This window comes from Ruditapes philippinarum, unplaced genomic scaffold, assembly GCF_026571515.1.
Source record: "Ruditapes philippinarum isolate M1 unplaced genomic scaffold, ASM2657151v2 ctg5268_1_1_1_1, whole genome shotgun sequence".
NCBI lineage: Eukaryota > Metazoa > Mollusca > Bivalvia > Venerida > Veneridae > Ruditapes > Ruditapes philippinarum.
Window position 1 is genome coordinate 140,513 of NW_026863941.1, and position 6,607 is coordinate 147,119.

Genomic DNA, 6,607 nt, shown 5'->3' on the forward strand with positions numbered 1-6,607 from the left:
ACTTTCCTGCTTTCGTTGGAAATAATGCACACAGCGGAGACTGGAATCTTCATCTACCAGTTAATATCAAAAATGTGACAGGAGTGTTGCTCTGACTTCCTGATGAGGATAGGATAAGAAAATTGATAGCTAAATTCTCAATGGGATAGCTTAATTCTCAATGGCTTTTTTATAAAGTGAAACACACCTTAAAGAATAACTTTCATTTTATAAAAATATATTTTATAAAAATATATTTGATAATGACGTTTCATCAGAAACTGTTCTATGCCTTTAATGTGTGTAATATTTTATTGTGACAATGACTTTTTGCCATAAACTGTTCTGGGCCCTTATGACTTGTTCTCATATTTTCGGGGGTTCTCATATTTTCGTGGCGTCATTTCCGGTCGTGAATGACAGCTTGTGCGTTTGATTGGACTCGCCAGAAAGCAGTCAAGTTTTCGCCGACACTTATTTCTATCAATTACTACCGTTAAATAAATGTTGAATGTCAAAAGATTTTTGTGTTCTCTGTCAATGTCATTTCAATTATAATTATTTCTTTTCTCATTTTTAGCTCGACTATTCGATAAGAATAAGTAGAGCTATTGCAGTCACCCGAGCGTCGGCGTCGGCGTAACCACTTATGTTAAAGTTTTTGTAATAGTTCAAATATTTTCAAAGTCCATTGACATATGGCTTTGAAACTTTGCACACTTGTTCACCATCATGACCCCAACCTGTAGACAGGAGGAGGTAACTCTATCAAGCATTTTGACAGAATTATGCCCCTTTTTCGACTTAGAATTTACGTTAAAGTTTTTGTAATAGTTCAAATATTTTCCAAGTCCATTGACATATGGCTTTGAAACTTTGCATACTTGTTCACCATCATGACCCCAATCTGTAGACAGGAGGAGGTAACTCTATCAAGCATTTTGACAGAATTATGCCCCTTTTTCGACTTAGAATTTATGTTAAAGTTTTTGTAATAGTTAAAATATTTTCAAAGTCCATTGACATATGGCTTTGAAACTTTGCACACTTGTTCACCATCATGACCCCAACCTGTAGACAGGAGGAGGTAACTCTATCAAGCATTTTGACAGAATTATGCCCCTTTTTCGACTTAGAATTTACGTTAAAGTTTTTATAATAGTTCAAATATTTTCCAAGTCCATTGACATATGGCTTTGAAACTTTGCACACTTGTTCACCATCATGACCCCAACCTGTAGACAGGAGGAGGTAACTCTATCAAGCATTTTGACAGAATTATGCCCCTTTTTCGACTTAGAATTTACGTTAAAGTTTTTGTTATAGTTAAAATATTTTCAAAGTCCATTGACATATGGCTTTGAAACTTTGCACACTTGTTCACCATCATTACCCCAACCTGTAAACAGGAGGAGGTAATTGTATCAAGCATTTTTTTACTATCAAGCACTTAGAATAGTCGAGCGTTGCTGTCCTACTGGCAGCTCTTGTTATACGTTATTTTCAACTACACCGCAACAAAAAAGAACCTGAAAACGTATCTTCGCCTAAAAATTCATCACCGCGACTTATGCCTAGCTTAAACCAATGTCCCGAAATATTTTGAGTGCGGTATAGAATTTGAGCATGTGCAACGTAACTACCGAAACGAGGCCATCCAATCAAAATCCCTGAAAATATGAGACAGCTTCTGAGCTACACAGACTACCTATAGTGAAAGTAGAAAGATTAGGATTTATTATTGAAATAGTTTATTTTGGTATTTTAAACGTTCCTTTTTTGTTTGTCATAGTTTTAACTTACTGTTGATGTTTTTTGTCTTCCACTTACTATTAAATTAAAAACGGTGGCTTAAATTTAAGACGTTAACCCCCCGAAAATACGGGTCAACGGCATAATTGTTTATATTCCTTGAGATAATGATATTTCACCAGACACTGTTCTGGGCCTTTAATGTTTGTCTATTTTCCTTGTGACAATGACATTTCTGTTATAGGCCTTTAATGTTTCTTTATTTACCTTTTACATTACAGGTATATATACCATGCCGGACAGCTATAGTGCTAGCGAAACAAGACTGAGTATGATGACTTGTAGCACAATTATCACATTATATCTATACACCAAAGACTCAAGTGCTATCTATAGTTGGTGCATGACAACCATTCCATTCTTAGACTGGAACAGAATATTTCTTCAAGTTGGAATTGTCCACTGTTTTATTGAAGGGATGTCAGCGCTTGCTGGTGCAAGTATGAAAGATGGAGTGTGCCATGATTGCTTATATTCAATATACATGTATATTTTGTTAGGCCAAAGAAATTAATTAATTTGTTACTATTTTCATGCTACTATAGAGATAGGGTCATCTGTTAAGGTTTTCTCTTCTTTTTTCTCTCTCTTTGATGTTGGGAATAAAGGTATTATTTTTGTATATTTATTTGTATGGTTAATATATATCGGTTAATGTTAATTAAAGATTTTGTAAGAAAAAGTTTTTTCTTTGGCCTTTGTAATCTTTCTTTGAAATATAGCATGATTTTAACCAGGAATCATAGTGCTAAATGTAAAGGAGTGTTCAATTTTTGTTTTAAAGCCAGTTATTTAACTTGTGTGTCATTTGCATTTTTAGCTCTCTTTTTTTCTTCTTTTTTTAGATGTATTGACTATTGTGCAATGCAATAGTGTCAGTTTTAGGGATTATATTTGACAGTAGTGACTGTGTTGATTATTTTAATTTGAAAATGGTGCAGTCTAATCCATGTGACTTAATTGAGTGTCCATTTATTAATTATAAGTGTGACCTGTCCTCTACAAAGTATTTTTTCTTATTAATTTGATGTACATTTAGTTGATATTGAAATATGACCAGTTGAATCTGTTTGTTACTATCACAAAATAAGTTTTATTATGTACACGTAATATACATGTACTGTTTTGAGCACTTTAAAGCAGCACGCCTCCAGATTCATGCTAATTTTCATGAAATTTGAAAATGTATTTGAATGTGTAATATTGTGAAGTAACCAAAACGAAGCAATTTACACATTATCAATTGCACTTACAAAACGCGTAAAATACCAAAAAGTGGTCAAAATATGCATAAATAGCCTTTACTGCATCAGAAACACAGTAGAAATATAGCTGTAGATACTGAAAAATCAGTCATTAATCACACAGAACATGTAAAATATTACTTGAAACTTGAAACTTTTTACTTTTTAGCTCGACTTTTCTATGAAAAGGGGAGCTATCCTACTCGCCCCGGCGTCGGCGTTGGCGTCACACCTTGGTTAAGTTTTTCGTACCACCCCACTTTATTTCAGAAGTATTACAAGTATGGCTTTGAAACTTACCATACTTGTTCACCATCATAACCTCCATCTACAGACAAGAGTACGTAACTCTGTCAAGGTTTTTGACAGAATTATGGCCCTTTTTTGACTTAGAAAGTGTATTGAGCTTGGTTAAGTTTTTTGTACCACCTCACTTTATTTCAAAACCATTGGAGGTATTGCTTTGAAACTGACCATACTTGTTTACCATCACGACCTTCATCAACAGACAAGAGGACATAACTCTGTCAAGGTTTTTGACAGAATTATGCCCCTTTTTGACTTAGAAAATACATTGAATATGGGTAAAATCCACTTATTGCCTTAACCCTTTGAGATATTGCTTTGAAACTTTTAATGCTATTTCACATCATTACCCCCATCTGTACGCAAGAGAAGGTAACTCTGTCAAGGATTTGTTTTAAAAATTAAGGCCTTTTATCGACTTAGAATCTTGGTTAAGTTTTTAGTACCAGTCCACTTTTTGACTGAACTGTTTGAGATATTAATTTGAAAGTTGGAATACTTGTTTACAATCATGATTCCCAAACATGTCCAGGAGAAGGTAATTCTGTCAAAGATTTTATTTGAATTATGGCCCTTAACTGTCAATGTTTTGTATTATAGGCAAGCACTAAAAAACTTAAAAAATCTAAAAAAATTCATTCCTATCCACTTGTTCACTTTACCATAAATTATGTCATATAAACATTGCTGTAATATTCAAGGGTATCAAACAACTAGTTATTTTTCTCTTTTTGTACTTGAAATTAAAATCAGTAGTATATGCATATTTCACATTTTATCTCGCCTATTTGATTGGTGGACAAGTGACCAGCTACGGACAGAACACATAGATTCTTGTATTGCCTTTTACTGCAAACACTTTTTTTATTGGCAAGCAATAAAAAAGTCGAGCGCGCTGTCTTACGGACAGCTCTTGTTCTAACATCTTAGTACATTTGTCTCAAGTTTGATTTTATTGAAATATTTTTACTCTTCTGGAGGCATGTAGCTTTAATGGACCTCTCCAGCATTGGTACAGTTGGTACCAAAATTGTTTAATTTTTTTTAGATAAATTGTTTACATTGTGAATAACATGCTTAAATTTGGCAAGGTTAAGATGTGAAATAAAAAGTGAAAAATGGGCATTGTTGAGTCAGAGATTTATACATGTATATTACAGATACTATAACTCTCTGGTTAAATCTAGTCCAAAAACACCAACACTAGTTACCTCCCCGGAAATTTTGTTTTTGTAATAAAGTGGCACAAATATTAGATCAAGTTAGAGTCTGCCGAGAAATTATATGTATCAAAAATTAGAGCCATGATACGATTTTAAAAGCTGTTCACACCATAGGGAGCTGGCACAGTTTTTTGGATAGCGTATAAAATGCTTATTTGAATCTGTGAACACACAAAAAAAATCAACATCAAATATTATATATAGACATGTCTATATATAATATTTGATGGTGATTTTTTTTTTAGATTTTTTAGATTTTTCTTTCTAGTGTGTTCACAGGTTCATATAAGCATTTTATATGGTATCTAAAAACTGTGCCGGCTCCCTATGGTTCACACTGATGTTGTATTGTACTCGATGCTATAAATCAGGGTGCCTTTATTGTAAAATTACTTTTACTGTGGTAACATACAATTAAGCTAAAGTTTCAATAGGTAACATGTCAACTTCCGGATCTCTTGATCTATTTTTAGCTGCCGTGATGCAGCACGCGTAACTACAAATGACACGTGCTTCATAACCGGGGCTCAAATATTGTTTTAAGTGCTTCATTTTAAGGTGCCATTTAACTGTTTGTGATGATGTTTTGGTTGTAAGCTATATATATCGTAATAGAAATAAAATGTACACTATATGAACATTAATTGTGTGTTTATTTTATATTTCTGATTCACATGCCGGTACAGGAAATGTCGTCTGCTTCTCAGCACGTGTTTTAGGTTTAATTTCTATCAAACTTTGAACATGATCCATTTTACATCATTAGTAAGTAGGTAACCAAGCAATTTTCCCAGTGGTAATTTTCAACATAATTTCACTTTTCCGAGTTATAAAACATATTTTTTTAAGAAAGCAGTGCTCTGCAAGCATGAATTATCACCCCCCCCCCCAATACATGATGTTGGCTATTTTGCCTGCGACAATCTGTCTACAGGTGGTATACCGTGAAGAGTAACTAATACCCAAAAAAAAGTATTTGTTGTCACTTCCATTCTGTAAGTTCTAGGTATTTTAGTAAAATGTTGAAAAAACCTTTACATTACAGGAATAGAAGATACGGTAAACATTGTCATTGCAACTTCTTCACGTGTTATAGAGGATGTTAATAGTGCCACTCATATTCCCATTATTGACACGTATTATACATGCTGTATGTATATTATGTCATAAATAAATATTTATCTAGATATAGAAGCTCACTTGTACTGGCTACGTGATAGCTACTACGTGCGCACGCAATAATTACTATGTGCGCATGCGATAGCTATGTGCAAACGTTGGTCAATCATTACGTGCACACGTAATAGCTTGTGCGTGCGCACTTATAGTAGCTAACGCGTACGCACGTGGTAGCAATCGCGTGCGCATGTAGTAGCTATCGCGTGTTCACGTGGTAGATTAAATATTTCTGATGGCCCCTTTATGCCATCGTACAGAGACATTCTATGAAAATGGTGTATAAACTCTCACAAAGCGGGAAAAGAAGAATCAAACATTTGAAAATACAGTAACATTTGCAAGCACAGTACACGCAGCATTTTAGGGTTGGAATATTATTTGGATTCTAGAACAGTCGATACGTTATTGCCCGTAAAACGGTTACGTTACCGATATAGTAAGATAAAAAGAAAGGCCAACACAGGATTGATGGAAATAACCTATGAAAACAGACGACATCTATTTCTGCATGGTGTTTTAAATGGAAGAATTAGTCCTCGTACGCTTCTGGGGAAATTAAAATGAATAATATATCCTTTCTACAGTAAGATATTAAAAACTGTGGTAATATTTATAAAGAGGACAATGGACTTGTGTATTAGTCCATCCGAACACGAACACATTTCATTGAATTGAAAACGATGGTGTTCACCTCGATGTCGAACTTTGGAATTGACGAAAAAAGCAAGGAGGGTGTTAACTAAGAGGTGGTGGTGGTCTTGCTTAATTTTTACGTTAAGGTAGTTACTTACCATAACGGACCATAGTCCAGCAGAAATTACGCTGATGGTGCAATCAGCAACTGTCAAACAACGGCAAGTCGTC

The 6,607-nt window shown here is 34.3% G+C and overlaps 1 pseudogene; it reads left to right on the forward strand.

Annotated features, from left to right (window-relative positions):
- Nucleotides 1-4,149, forward strand: part of LOC132723900 (1,4-alpha-glucan-branching enzyme-like) — a 36,073-nt pseudogene extending 31,924 nt beyond the window's left edge.
- The last annotated feature ends 2,458 nt before the right edge of the window (nt 4,150-6,607 follow it).